Source organism: Armigeres subalbatus, chromosome 1 (assembly GCF_024139115.2).
Source record: "Armigeres subalbatus isolate Guangzhou_Male chromosome 1, GZ_Asu_2, whole genome shotgun sequence".
In the NCBI taxonomy this organism is placed as follows: Eukaryota; Metazoa; Arthropoda; class Insecta; order Diptera; family Culicidae; genus Armigeres; species Armigeres subalbatus.
The window spans coordinates 77984812-78001484 of NC_085139.1; the positions used below are offsets into that span (position 1 = coordinate 77984812).

The 16673-nt window shown below is 37.1% G+C and overlaps 1 protein-coding gene and 1 non-coding gene across 4 annotated transcripts in view; one reads left to right on the forward strand and one right to left on the reverse strand.

The window, feature by feature from the left end:
- LOC134213005 (mpv17-like protein) overlaps positions 1-16673 on the forward strand; it is a 467861-nt gene that overhangs the window by 375696 nt on the left and 75492 nt on the right. The gene's annotated exons all lie outside the window — the stretch shown is intronic.
- On the reverse strand, positions 4958-5039 carry Trnas-gcu (transfer RNA serine (anticodon GCU)). The gene has a single exon. It is a non-coding gene; the product is annotated as a tRNA-Ser (tRNA).

Sequence of the window (16673 nt, forward strand, 5' to 3'; positions counted from 1 at the left end):
TTATTACAATAGTTTGAAATATCAAGAACACGTATTCGTACTGTTCTTTGAATCTAAGTGCAATGGATTGGAATGTGTTAGAGAAATTTTTACTTTGAGGATGGCTAGTGTTGGCTACAAGGTTGGCTAAGTTTCGAAAGATCGGGAACTCTTTGATAGTTTTTCAGCTATTCTTTGGAAAATTGAAGGTTCAAGTTGGGATGGGACTTGCGAAGAGAAAGTGTAACATCATCTGCATTCAGCCAAACGCTACTACGAACTGTCAGATGCATCTAGCATCTTGAATAAAATATTTTGAATTACATTTGATTATCGAAGACTTCTTTCCTTCGAAGAGTATTAGAACATATTTGTGATGCCTAATATTATAAAGTTATGAATGTGCTTTATTCCGATATGAAAACCATTGTGAAACATAAATTACACTTTTACGAATTGGAAACACTTATAGTTCTATGAAAAGTCGGTCAACTGTGATAAGCAGAAGAATAAAAGACAAAACTATGAAAAAGAAGAATCGTTTTCGCATGCGTTGTCTCGGGAAGCGACAGAGTTCAATAAGGAGAGCTTGATTGGTGTAGCTGTACATGAACACAGTTCTGCGTGGTGAACGTTCACATTCAAGTGAGTGATCACAATTTTGCGTGGTGGGACGCCCGCATTCAAGTGTTTCTTCCTTTGCGTTGGTGGGACGCCCGCAAGACGAATAGTGTTATTGTGGATCGGAATGATCACAATTCTGCGTGGTGGGACGCCCGCATTCAAGTGTTTCTTCCTCTGCGTTGGTGGGACGCCAGCAAGAAGAACGGTGTTATTATGGATCGGAATGATCACAATTCTGCGTGGTGGGACGCCCGCATTCAAGTGTTTCTTCCTCTGCGTTGGTGGGACGCCCGCAAGAAGAACGGTGGTATTGTGGATCGGAATGATCACAATTCTGCGTGGTGGGACGCCCGCATTCAAGTGTTTCTTCCTCTGCGTTGGTGGGACGCCCGCAAGAACGGTGTTATTGTGGATCGGAGTGGTCACAGTTTATCCAAGAATCTCTTGCTCAGCAATGGTCGATTGCCTACAAGTAGTTTGGTGTTGTAGATCCAAAAGGTCACGGGTACACAAAAGATTTGATTTAACTGAGATTAGATATTCGGCCATGATTTGGAGCTGTTTATCGGGATTTTTTTTTTGGTTACGATATCTGTTTTTTTTTTGCTGGTTGTTTCACAACTGTGAATGCACAGTGGATCGGACGTGTATTTGAAAAAGTAGAAGTAGTAGTAGTGATTTGAAGTACAAGCGAAATGTTTCTTCAGGAGTACAATTGCGAGTCGAGACGCCCACTGCACGGGAGTTCCTTGAGAGTGGTTTCCCATATGCATGCGTGCCACCATTTAAGTGTGTTCTCCGATTATGAAATGAGATGCTCGCAATACAATGGTGTGCCTGGAATGATTGTTTGCTGCAAGATGCTTTTGTATCATGATGAGAGAGAAACCGAATGATACATAATATGTCTTAGATGTTATTTTTTTTTTTCATGCAGAAGAAAAGGGTGATAGCATTTTTTTTTGGAGAAGAGGGGAGATGTGTGGCATTGGACAGGCCTATTATCATGAACAGGTCTAGCTAGCATGTGTCAAATGACAGATCGTGACAGTCATCGAGAGTATACACATTCGCAGTCAGTCGATCCCACCTTCCTCCCGAGTGCAGCAGTGCAATCATGATGGGTGACAAATATGCGCGATGTTGAATTGCACAGGTAGTATCATCATCATCATCATCATTATAAAACTATAAATTTAATTTATTAAAGGTAATTTAAAAATTAAATTTTTTTTAAAGAAATTTTTTTATGTATATGTATAAAAAAAATTAGCTTATCTAGTGGTCGCAAAGCAGTTATTTGACATCAACGTAAATAATGTAAAACCAATTCTATAAAAAATCCGCGGAAAAAATTAAAATTTCGTTTCGTTTCGTAAAATTTCGAATTAAACGGACCTTGATTTCGTATCGTTTCGAAGTCTCGAAATTAAATCTATATTTCGTTTCGATTCGTTTCGAATCAACATAGAAATTTCAAATTTCGTTTCGTTTCGTTTCGTTAGGAAAAAGTGTGTTATCGCATACCCTTAGTGCGAACGGCTAAAAACTTTGAATAATTATCTCATCCCAAACACAATTCTGCCAATTTTTGTATAAAATATTGGCATATGCAATTCTGCAAGATAACATACCTGCATACATAACAGGTAAGTAAGTTGGAGAAAAAATAATGAGGAGTCTCATAAGTAAGTGTGTTCTAAAGGAACTCCTGAAGGATTTTTTAGGAATCGCTAGAATAATTTCTAAAGAAATTCTTTAAGGTATTTCTGCAAAAAAATTCATAGGAATTTATGGTGGATTTTCCAAAGGAATTCCTTAAGGAGTTCCTAAAAAAATCAAAGAATCTTCTGAACTAATTTCCAACGAGATTCCTACGTGATTTATCAAAACAAATTTATCAAATTTTGGAAATAATTCTCAAAATATTTTCCGTAAGCATTTCTAAAGTAATTTCAGAAAATGTTTTCGAAGAAATTTCTAAAGGAATTCGTAAATGTATTTTTATATGAATTTCTGAAGGATCTCAAGGAGAAAATTTAGAATTCCGAAGGAGTTCCTGAGGTACATTCTGGATAATTCTTATAGTTCCTGCTTTCAATTGTTGAAGGAACATCCGAAGAAATTTGAAAAGGAGTTTTTGGAATTATTTCCAAAGTAATTTCCAGAGCAATCCCTGGAGGAACTTCCGAAGATAATCTTGAAGCAGTGCCAGAAAAATTCTTGGATAAATTTAAAAATGTTGAAAATTCCTTCTGGACCTCTTTTGATGACTCGCTCCAGAACTTCGTTCAAAAATTACTCAGGAACTTCCTCAAGCTTTGTTCTAGAACTCTGAAAGGAATTTATGAGATAATTTTTCAATAGGAAATTTTCGGAAATTAATTCGGAAACTCCTCCTGAAACTCATTTGAATATTTCTATAGGAATTCCTCTACCAAAGCAGTAACAATAATGTACAATTAAACTCCATAAGTTTATGTCATCCCTGTATGAGTGCTTATGACAATTTACTAAATTATTTCAGAATAACTACCCAAATAACTACTATGCTGGGAATGGTATAAGAAACCGTATTCAAAATATGCGAGAAAAACGTAACGAAATTCCCTAATAATATAAACTCCTATACTACTCTTAATAGCAATTCATTTCGTTCGTTGTCAAGATTGGTTATCACGTTTAGAGAGAAAGAGAGCATAAATACATACATATATTAAGTTAAATATAGATGAGAGATTGCAATAACTCGATAATCAAACGTTTTCAATTATTTTTCATTCATATTACGTTATCATTTCTTCCACATTTCGAGTAAATTTTACATTCGGATAGATGTTATTAGATTGAGCACCTTAACATAGAGGAAAATGTAAGCTAGAACTTAGTAACAGGCATTTCCAGATGTATTCAACCGAATCTTATACCTCTTTAAGAACTTGCAACGTAATTTAGAGCGAAACTTATGGAAATAACTTAAGGACATTTCCTTATTTTAATTTGATGGAATTATTAGAGAAATGTTTTGGATCTTTGGGGACACCTCTCGGGTACTTATTCTAAAGGACGTATGTGATTTTGTAAACAAAGATTCAAACGTCGATTTGTCAAATCTTTTTTTTTATTATCTTTATTAACGTGATTTTTTATAATTTGTACAAGTTCATCACTGTTGTCCAATCTGATGCGTGGGAGTGCTATCTGATTAGACAAATCAACGTTTGAATCTTTGTTTACAAAATCACATACGTCCTTTAGAATAAGTACCCGAGAACTCAGGCTTTTTTAATCGCAACGATGGACTGAGCGGTCTCAAAGGTGCATATGAAGGCAGCCATTGCCTCCTATTCAATGAAAATATCAGATGTGACCAGACAAGATCAGACGCCTGTCTTATTCTGTCTCTGGCTTGAAAATAAACATATCAATCCATCTGCTAAATGAATTTGAAAAATCTCACTATAACTATAACCATGCTCGTTCAACTGCCTTTCATCCTCATACCCAATTCCGACGGAGATAAGGTTTTTGAATGCATCCGTTGAACTCCTTTTGTCTACTTCATAATACTAAATAATTTCAATTCAACATAAACCGTATCACAAGAAAAACAATGATATTTCATAAATGCAAAACAAATGATTTATGGTCGCATACTTCTAAACAAACTCTTCTGTACGGGAAAGGTAAAAATAATCAAACCATTTAGCCAATGAAGCGACAAAAGAACAAACGACGAAGTATGTCATCCCACCAATCCTTGCTTTCGCGCACGGCATAGCACACTGCGATCTTTACCAATTCAGTTAATACAGTATTGAGCCGATTTTATCACGTTTTCGATCCGATTTTGTCACGCCCCGATTTTATCACGTTTTCGACCCGATTTTGTCACCCCAAAAAAAATTGAAAATTTTAGTCATTCTTTTTATTTTCTTAAAGAATACCGCAAACAACGTTGATTTCCAGGAAATAACTTTCACCGCCTGTAGTTTATTATGAATGACTTCTGAGTACCTGGGAAGGATTCTGTAAGCAATTTCGACAAAAACGCATTTTGCATTTCCAAGGCATAAAATGATTCATATTTGTGAAATGAATTAAAAAATCCAAAATAATTTTTTTTTCGATTTTGTCACATACCCTCTGTTTTATCACCCCAAAATTCACCAGGGGGGTGATCAAATCGGGATATTACTGTACATTACATAATTTATTGATTCAAATAGCTTTTTGCTAATCATAAATGCTTTACCGTTTCCGCCCAATCTCAACCAATCAAAGTGAATATAAATTATAATCCCGAACATTGACAACTAACCATTCTATTCATATCCCCCATAAAAAGAGCTCTCGACGAGGATGGGATTCGAACCCACGCGTGCAGAGCACATTGGATTAGCAGTCCAACGCCTTAACCACTCGGCCACCTCGTCGCTTATGCCTGCGACTTCCCTACAACACAACTGAAGCGCTAGTAGCAACGCAAGTCGTCCTCCTCTCTCGCATCATTCAATCCATTTTAGATGCCGTTCTCCTTCCGAACACACACACTCTGCGCACAATAAAAGCCTCCACGCCGAACCGACTCGTCCATCGCTCATCAGCTAGTCAGCCAGCCGACCGACCAGCTGATAAATATACAATCAAAAGTTCATCGCCTCTTCCTTTGCCTACGACACGGTCGGTACACGCCAAACAAACCAAACGGTGTGCAATTGGTGCCGGCATAATCTGAACCATTTCGACAAAATATCGTTATCATATTTATAGAGTGCTTTCGAAATATAGGTCGTCGTCCGTCTGGTGCTGTGTCGCACCATAAATACAATTATCCGCGGGTTTGTTGTTTCAGTTTGTAGTTTCGCGAATTAAAATAACTTATCCGTCAGCAAGTGCAGTAAACTGAATTAATTGATTGGAAGCGTCTAGAAATCACGTCTCGATTGTTGGTTCCTTACTGTCGGGTCTCGTGGCTCTTGTTCTGCTAGGTGTATAAAATTCAAATTAGTAGCAATGAGAACTATGTATGATTAATGAAACGAGAAATATTGGCAATGTTACGGTGGTAATTTGATGCATGGGCTATCACTTCCAATCAACTAACGAATCCTATAGAATGTATGTCCCTGGCTTTATGTCTACACGCACTAATAAAATAATCGGCGAGTGATTGTTATATTAGTTCACGAATAATTGTGTCAAATCTTAAAAGAAACATTATGTTTGTAAAGAAGTGAGCAATTTCTTTAGTTCGTACAGCGTGCGACGAAAAATTGATTTAGTTTTGAAGTAGGGGAAACTGGACACACATGATCCCCACTTTTTGTTTAGGATATTTCTCGATGTAACATGCACATATTTGCACGCTTCTTGATGGACTTGATAAAGAATTTAATAAGCTATTCAAAAACGTCATTGGAAGCAATTATTTGTTCATGAAAGTTACCAAAAAATCGATTTTGCCGAAAGATAGAAAATTTGGCATTTTCAAAACTTGCGGGAGACTTGATCCCCATATAGGGGGAAATTGATCCCTTTATGAGCTGAACATGTTTAGGATCTTCCAAGACTAATGAAAGGTCAAATTGATCTAGCCTAAAGTCCTAACAATTCTTCATAGTCTGTCGTAATAGCAGTCGTGCGAAATAAAAATAAATATTGTCGGTATTAAGTAAGGCAAGTATTTTGGTTCTCGAATAGAGTACCTAATAGCGACAGATAGAATGTCTGCTATAGCAACAAAATTGGCATGGTGATGATGATTTATCTGCAAACCATTCACTCCACTAAAATACAGTGGTCATATCACGGCAAATATAATGTTCCCAAGAGGATCTCTCTTTGTGATTGATACAGTTATGGTACCAAAAATGATTGATCGATACATAAATATATCTTTGTAAGTTTGAAATCTAATTTTTCTATTAAATCTCTGAAAATTGGCCACAGTGCAAATGTCATGGCCAATGGTAAATATCCCTGAGTACATGTGATGAGACCAATAAAAAAAGACTGTGATACATCGAGATCGCCAGACTACTACCGATGCCACAACCGTGATCATACCAGGATGGTGAATTCATACATTAATATGGTACTGTCACGCATTACGATTTGGTACTGTCACACATCATCATTTTTGTAGTGCATGTTATTATTACACAAATGCGATTTCTCTTAAACGACTGACCAAAAGTTGTTGAATGAGCCTATTATTCACAATTCTTTAAGAAGATTTACAAATAAATGGTGATTTTAAGCAAACTTCTCCTAGTTCAAACGGAAAGAATTTAATACCTGATCGAACAATACTAATTTTAAGTCAAAGGGCTTTGTTGAGTATTGTTAAAGTTTAGTTTATACTCTTTTTCATTGAAAATAATGTTAAAATGCATTTAATAAAACTAATCAAAACTAAGTATATTCAACTACACTTTGTTCTGGTTAATAAAATAAGGCTATTGAGTAATTCAAATTTCGCGTGTATCGTCTGATTGACAAAATTAAAGAGAAATTAAATTTAGTTATACTTTTTAACTAGAAAATAATTTTAACAGATCAATTAGTTACATACAATAATATGCGACGGTATACAACAAACGCCTTAATATATGCAATATCGGGATCAAGTGTGTCCAAAACGTGGGGGATCAAGTGTGTCCATGTTGAGTATTTATCTTGTTTTGTTTTTTGTATTCAATGGAAAATAAGCAATAGTTAATTGAATGAATTTATTCAATTCTACAATAATAAAACTTTGTCCAGTAAAAATTTGGTACGTTTTGGTTGGACATATTCAAAGTTATTAAACTTTTCTCCTTTGAAGAAAAAAGGATTGAGAATGCTTAAATAATAAAACCTCTCTAAAACCCATATACATAAAGTAACTAATATCAAATGTTACTCAGATTCAATAATCTATCTAATGGATCCGTTTGCACATATCACTGGTATAAAAATGTGATTAGTTTTCGAGAAATCAGGGGGGGATCATGTGTCCCCGGGGATCATGTGTGTCCAGTTTCCCCTACTATTTGAAATCCATGATCAGATTACATATTGGTTACCGAAGATGCTCCGGATTCATTGGGAGTATGTTGAATGTTTGTTAGCTTGAGCCTAATGCTTGGCACAGTTCATGGTTGCTGCTCGGTGATTCGAAATAAGACAAAGTAGGTTTTAAGTTTGCTCCCTAGTCCCAGCTTCAATGTGCAAAGATCGAGAGTTCGACACATTTTAATCAATATCGGCCCTTTCAACGAAACATTGTCAGATACCGAGATTATGTGTGCATTCCACAGATGTAACAGGGATCAATTCTAAAATAATGTAATTTCTTTCCATAATTTCTACTTTAAAATTACCTGTTTTTGGATAAATAATGAAACAATTGTTTTCAGCTAAATCGGTGAAATATGTTTCACAGCGGAATCAAATCAGTAAGAACGATGCTCATGCACAGCGAGTTCAAAATTAAAGAGCAAAAGAATCAGACCGCATTGTGCTCTCGCAACCTTCAGAGGATCAAAGTTTCATTTCAGATCGCCAGGAAGGGTGGCTGCCGCGTATTACCGGGATCCTTGGACGATCGCAAACGTCTTCTTCAGTATTCAACTGAGAAGCGGCATTAATTTTTCACTTACGACGACACAACTGAGCGATTGTTCAAAGTTGTCTTGAAAGGTTTCCCAAGTGATGATAAATCACTTGACGAGATTCTCAATAACTTGGACTTGCACCAGTCCAAGTGATTGAGATGAAAAAAAAATCTCGCTCTGGTACTTCCCAGAGGGGTATGGTTTCTTACCCCATTCCCGGCCTAACATGCATACGACTGCATTATTTAATTGATATTTATGACAGGAAGCAACTTTTCCTGAATTTCGTGGGCCGAGCAATACTGCAAAGGGGTTCACTTCTGCTTAAAGATAGCTTTTCTTGGTAAACATCGTTTGGAAAAGCTTTCATTTGATTTAAATTAACGATGTGCAGCACTCATTTCAGTCATAGCGATTGCATATCCGGCCAACATCCAACCCAGTTCCCGGCCCAAGCAAAATTTCGCTCAATCTCTCAACATCTTACAACATCACCTCTCTCGGGATGGTAGAAAATGCTACGTAAACAAAAATATGCACGTTCAACACCGACATGATGCCAGATGGTATTATTTAAAATAATTTTTATTTGGTTGAAAAGATATATTCACTCATCCAAATTACTTCCAAACGCTTAAAAACTGTATTTTTTGCACTTTTTGAAATCGATAGAATTATAAATAACATGATAGCGTCAACTAATTAGATAGTTTTCCTATGAACGATGAAGGATTTTTTTCATACTAAAGAAGACTCCTGGCTGTAGGATATTCGAATGATGAAACAGGATGTTTATATCACTCGGATAGGGATTTCACTTGGCTTTATTTCACTTCACACAGCCTGTCACAAACCACCCACTCGCTCTCGATGTCGGAAACTAACTCCTCCTCATCATCTATATCAGTGCCTACTTTGATCTTTGATACTATTAGGGCAAGACCCTACAACCCCCCTTAACCTTTATTTGCTTAATATGGGATAAAATCTTTAAATCTACTTAGTTCTACTCTAGTACGTTTATCGCGATTTCCTTGACTTTCCTCTGTTTTCTTCTCTGCTGATGCAATCTTTTTTTAAATGAGCTACGTTACGCCTATTTTCCTTCCCTGATTCAACGGATTCAACAGTTACATCCCCTCCTACTTTCCTTATGACTTTGAACTCTTCTGCTGAGAAATCTGTATCCAACTTGTTATTCTTCTTCTTTCTTTTCATTATGACTCTGTCATCAGTTTGGATGTCACTTTCGTTCGCCTTTCGTTTCGAATACGCATACACCTCCCCTTTCTCCTTCATAAATCACGTCATCCAGGTACCAGTATGTCCCTACGCAGCCTGAGAGTATTTCCTCCATTATTCTTTGGAATATCTCGGGAGCTGTGGCAAGTCCAAACACCAATCGTTTGAATCTGAATAATCCTTTGTTAGTGATAAAAGTTGTCACATCTCGAGAATCTTCATCCAGCTCAATCTGGTGAAACGCTTCACGGATATCTAGTTTGCTCCATATCTTTCCCTTGCCCAATCTTGCTAGATACTCGTCTACTACTGGCATTGGAAAGTGCTCCCGAACTACCGCTTCATTGACTCTTCTCAGGTCCAAACAAATCCTAGGTTCCCCTGAGGCTTGTCCCACTATCACTAAAGGAGAAACCCAGGTGGCCGGACCTTGTTTGACTTCGATGATGTCGCGCTTTAGTAAATCTTCCAGCTTTCGATTTACTGCTTCCTCCATTGGTATTGGTACCCTACGTAGTGGCTGAAATACCGGCCGTGCCTCTGGATTCAATGTGATATACGCTTTGACACCATTAATTTTACTGAACGGCTTACTTTCTGCCCTCACGTTGTTGACTTCTTCTTCTTTTTGGCATTACATCCCCACACTGGGGGCAGAGCCGCCTCGCAGCTTAGTGTTCATTAAGCACTTCCACAGTTATTAACTGCGAGGTTTCTAAGCCAAGTTACCATTTCTGCATTCGTACATCATGAGGCTAACACGATGATACTTTTATGCCCAGGGAAGTCGAGACAATTTCCAATCCGAAAATTGCCTAGACCGGCACCGGGAATCGAACCCAGCCACCCTCAGCATGGTCTTGCTTTGTAGCCACGCGTCTTACCACACGGCTAAGGAGGGCCCCTCGTTGTTGACCTCTATTCCGAATTTCAACATTCCCAGCTTTTTAGCAGTCGCATCACCTAAGATATCTTTCTGTCCTCCTTTAACGACGAAAAACTCCGCCATAGCCTTTCTACGTCCAATTGATACTTCAGCCTTGAACGTACCAACCACATCAAGGGGCTTATCGCTTCCGTACCCTTTCAAAACACGTGACGATGCCTCTGTCGAAGCCAATACCGTCACCTTCATCCTCTTTAGAATCTCCCATGTTTCCAGCCGAATCAGGTTTTCCTCGGCACCAGAGTCAATCAAAACGTTCACCGCAACACCTCCAATAGTTCCACTCAATACATTGCTGCCATTTCCTCCATAGAATGCGTAATATACTTTCGTTTGTGCTGGAATGGTCTCCTTCTCTTCCGTACTCTCCTCTTTATTCGATGTTGTCCCATTTTTGACATTGAAGATCCTTCCTGGTTTCCTTGTAGTCCCTGATGTTGATTTCTGACGCTTATAGACAGATTCGAAATGACCCAACTCACGACATCGACGACACATTCGACCACGTGCTGGACAGTCCTGTGATTTAGCTGAATGTCCCACCTTTCCACAAGAACTGCAAAGTGTCCTCGAAAAAAGTTGTCCTGGCCGTTTACGCTTATATGATGTCCCGGATGGCTGTCCACGATACGTTCTACGGTCGATTTCTGGGACCCTCTCCTGTGCTGGTCTAGATGGTTCTGCTCTCAGTACTTCATATACAGCTCGAGTTGCCTTTTCCCCGTCCTTTAGCTCCTTCATCTGTTGATCCGTATCTTCAATTGTTGCAGCAATTTTCTCAATTTCACTGATGGTACGATCTCGCTTGAGTATAGACTTTCGGAGCTCATCGGAACGGCAATTCCCCACTATGACATCGATGAGATAAATTGTGACCTCCGCTGAATGCTTATCGAAACCACAATTCAATGCCTGTAGCGCACGCGTATGACATAGTGCGAAAACTTTTCGTTTTCTTCTTGCTTTAACTTGCGGAGCTTTCGACGCTCAATCACATCCTGTCTACCTGCTTGAAAGTACGCATCCAGTAGTTCGATCGCCAAATCACACACCTTTGGCTCTAATGCTACCAATGCACAGTGGTCCAGGTAGCATACAAAGCGGTAATAAGTTGTTCAAGCCGAACATAGCAGAGATAGAAAAAAACTTTGTTCTACAAAGTTGCTCCTAACGGTGAGGGGCTTTTTGAGGTTATCATAAAAATTAGGGTGGGCCACATTTGAAAAAAAATAAATATAAAACTTTCTCATTTGCAGAGATACGGCTATATAATGTTCCGCAAAGTTATAGTTCAGCCAGATTCCAAGAATTTTGCTAAAAAAATTATTTTTCTAGCTCTTAAATTGACTGATTTAGAGCAATTTTCCCAAGTTTACTTAGGGTGACCCTCAAAAAAACAGTTTTTTTGCTCTAACTTTTTTGTTTCAAATTTCTCAGCAATGTGATGTTCAGAGCACTTTTTGTGCTTTGCAGGGCGCAACTTTTCATGGACTCAGCGTTGCCATATCTCATGCGGATCAAAAGTTATTAAGGTTTTTCTTCGAAAAAAACGTTTTCTTCTAACGGCTGTATCTATGAATGGCGCAAACATTTTTTCAATCTGTTTTCTCGACCTTATTCTACTACTTTCAGGCTTCATTTCAGGGTGTTTAAATCGAGAGGATAATTGAAAATAACCCCATATTATTGCAATGAAAAATTACCGTTTTTTCCATTTTCAAGCACTAATTTGCTATTTTTAAGTGTTTTGCTTCCATGGCTTACTTCGTGATATGGCAAACGCCACACCATTTTGTTATAGAGCCTGAGCAGAAGCTAATATCTTGAAAACAGCAGTTCTTATGAACTTGATATGAATAAGAGGTAACATGACAAAAAATAATAACAAAAATTAATATTCAAAATAAATACTTTAGGCATAACATTATCAGATATTTTAATACAAAACAAAACAAAATTATGTTTTGCCTTTTATATTGTAATAACAACATATGTTATGCTTTCAATATTTTGTATATTACTTTTTGTTGTTTCGTATCTTATACATGTCAGTAATTTTCGCTGAGACCGAGCCACTATTTGCACGAGGTCTTTGAAAATGCCCAAATTTATGTTCATTAGAATGCTTTCGGCGAGTTTATTAGGGATCCGAGTTAAATTTTTCAGAAAGATGGACCCCTCGTTGGTTTTGGACGAAATCACTTTTATGGACCCCTCGATTTTTGTCAATTCTTGATTCACCAAAACTGTCATAACTCCAACATTTCTCAACCGATCTTATGGATCAGCATATCGTTGGAAAGAGGAAGAGTGTATCCTCAATTTGCAATAGTAACAATGGGGCAGCCATATTTGATTTGGCTGCCATCTTGGATTTATTTTTAAACTATTTTTCCGCTAAATTTGCAATCACCGATTTTGAATATCACCACATCGATGGAAATCTTAGCTTATATAGAGCTTTGTGTTCAAAAATCTCAGGTGTATGTTTTTTCTATCAAAAGTTTTGTACGATTCACCAAACTATTTTTAAAGGCCCATCTGACGAAAGAACATTATTTACACTATTCTACGCCAAATATATTTTGAAAATGAAGAGCATGTCTACAGCAGTAATTTATTTGGAAGGCTCAAAACTTTAATCCAATACCAAATCCAATATGGCTGCCCCATTGTTATTATTGCAAATTGAGGATACACTCTTCCTCTTTCCAACGATATGCTGATCCATAAGATCGGTTGAGAAATGTTGGAGTTATGACAGTTTTGGTGAATCAAGAATTGACAAAAATCGAGGGGTCCATAAAAGTGATTTCGTCCACAACTAACGAGGGGGGTCCATCTTTCTGAAAAATTTAACTCGGATCCCTAATAAACTCGCCGAAAGCATTCTAATGAACATAAATTTGGGCATTTTCAAAGACCTCGTGCAAATAGTGGCTCGGTCTCAGCGAAAATTACTGACATGTATAAGATACGAAATAACAAAAGTAATATACAAAATATTGAAAGCACAACATATGTTGTTATTATAATATCAAAGGCAAAACATAATTATTTTTTGTTTTGTATTAAAATATCTGATAATGTTATGCCTAAAGTATTTATTTTGGATATTAATTTTTGTTATTATTTTTTGTCATGTTACCTCTTATTCATATCAAGTTCATAAAAACTGCTGTTTTCAAGATATTAGCTTCTGCTCAGGCTTTATAACTAAATGGTGTGGCGTTTTCCATATCACAAAGTAAGCCATGGAAGCAAAACACTTAAAAATAGCAAATTAGTGCTTGAAAATGGAAAAAACCCAGATTAATCCACCTAACGGTGATGGGGCCTTTCTCGCGCAAAAAGTTAATAAATGTAGCCTTTACGCTTACACCTCGATGTTGTACAAGAAAGGCAAAACAGTTACACCGTCTAATGTTATGATAGAAAATTTACACTACTAGACGACAGATGGCGCTGTCAAAAGTTTCTCGAATTTCCTATGTTCGAATTTTGACTTTCGGACAATTTCATAGTACTATGAAACTGAACGAAGAGCATACTTACGCCTAAATGCGTGCAACACGAGCATCTTAATAGTGCGATGAAATTCTTAATGGGAAGCCACGGATAAAATATTCATAGATGCAAGGCATTTTTCATAACACATTATTGTTCTATGTGACTATGTCTCAACACTATTTTAATATTATCTATTTTTTGCAATTTGCAATTATTATGAAATTCAATAGTGATCAACAGCGTTTTAGTCTCTGTCGGATGCAACTTGTTGCAAGAAAATCGGTTAAGAGTTTCTATGTGAAAATTTGGCTAATGTTTTTATGGCATTTTGTGCACACACACACGCACACACATACACACACACACACGCACACACGGACAGACAGACATTTGTTCAGCTCATCGAGCTGAGTCGAATGGTATATAACACTATGGGTCTCCGGGACTTCTATCAAAAGTTCGAATTTGGAGTGAAATGATAGCCTTTCGGTACAACTTAGTTGTACGAGAAAGGCAAAACGGTAATTTTTCATTGCAATAATATGGGGTTATTTTCAATTATCCCCTCGATTTAAACACCCTGAAATGAAGCCTGAAAGTAGTAGAATAAGGTCGAGAAAACAGATTGAAAAAATGTTTGCGCCATTCATAGATACAGCCGTTAAAAAAAACGTTTTTCGAAAAAAACCTCAATAACTTTTGATCCGCATGAGATATGGCAACGCTAAGTTCATGAAAAGTTGCGCCCTGCAAAGCACAAAAAGTGCTCTGAACATCACATTGCTGAGAAATTTGAAACAAAAAAGTTAGAGCAAAAAAACTGTTTTTTTGAGGGTCACCCTAAGTAAACTTGGGAAAATTGCTCTAAATCAGTCAATTAAGGAGCTAGAGAAATATTTTTTTTAGCAAAATTCTTGGAATCTGGCTGAACTATAACTTCGCGGAACATTGTATAGCCGTATCTCTGCAAATGAGAAAGTTTTATTTTTCATTTTTTTCAAATGTGGCCCACCCTAATTTTTATGAAAACCTCAAAAAGCCCCTCACCGTTAGGAGCAACTTTGTAGAACAAAGTTTTTTTCTATCTCTGCTATGTTCGGCTTGAACAACTTATTACCGCTTTGTATGCTACCTGGACCAATGTGCAATGGTGTTTTAGCATGCCCAGGGAAACTACGGAAAATTCACTGCAGCTCGACCCCACCCAAATGAAGCAGTTTGGCTCGTTTCATTTTCAGGTCATTTATACCGTAGGCTTCGTAATAACACTCCAGAGACCAGTTCCTAGCCTCCCTTTCTCGAGAAAGTTTGTTTTTATCGATAATTTCACAGCGGAACGCAGGCATTTGACGCGCTTCTTCCATCTGTAACAGTATTATACACAAAAATTTCCACTATGTTACATATGTATCATCTACTCTTTATGTGAAACATGTGGTCGACCTTCAACTGGAAAATCAAAACTTCGTAATGCGCTATTCTTGTTTTATGTTATATGAAATGGTATCGGATGATGACTACTACAATAGATTCTTAAAACTGTTTTTTTTTTTCAGAAATCGTTTATATATTGTGTCTCAGGTATAACTGGGTAATGAAATTGCAATGAAGAAAACCAAACCTTTATTTTCAAAGTCCCATTTAATCTCTAAATCCTTGATATAAGCCCACAGATGGTTCTTGAAACCTGTCCGAAATATAGTTGTTGCTTTGGAAATAGTCTTTGAAATGGCTTAACTCCAATGCAATGACTGAAATGTGATAAACAAAAAAACAGACTGAAAACATTGCTTCATTAGAAAAGTTAGCAAACCCCAATCGTAGTCTTTATGTTTCACAACAGTTATTTTTTTTCTAAAACGGTACTAGTCTTTTATATATGCTTAGAACGCTACTGGTTCTTAAACCCTTAGAACGCTACTGGTTCCATATTCCAAGCACGCTACTTGTTCTCAATCTTCTTAATGCCAAAATTTGTTTATTCCAAGAACGCTACTGGTTCGAAATACTTTTTTTTTCTCCTAGTTCCAAATCCTTAGAACGCCTCTGGTCCTATATTTCTAGAACGCTACTGGTTCTATATTCCAAGAACGTGATTTGTTCTCATTCCTCTTAATGCCAAAAAATGTTTACTGCTAGAACGCTACTGGTTCCAAACATTTTTTTTCAACACTCCTTAGAACGATACTGGTTCTTAATCCTCTGTTTCATATTTCTAGAACGCTACTGGTTCTGAATACGTATAATACTAATAAAATAAATATAAATCCCATCCTCGTCGCCAATTGTAGGATATTCGGATGATGAAACAGGATGTTTATATCACTCGGATAGGGATTTCACTTGGCTTTATTTCACTTCACACAGCCTGTCACAAACCACCCACTCGCTCTCGATGTCGGAAACTAACTCCTCCTCATCATCTATATCAGTGCCTACTTTGATCTTTGATACTATTAGGGCAAGACCCTACACTGGCCTTCTGGCAGCACGGTGCGGCTAGAAGTTCTTAGGCCGAGGTGAATTTTTGATCGGTTTGAGGATACATTTTTAAATGTATTCTAATATTTTATTTTATTTTATTTTATTTTATTTTATTTGATTTCATCTGACAAAAATGTCTTAATGAAATAGGGATGGGGAAAAGCCTATTTGAGATAGCGATGTGCTGTACTGAAAGAGGCATAAAAACCCCATATCTTTTAACAAACATTACAAAAGCTGGTTCGACATATACATAACAGATTAAAACTACAAATACAATATAAAAA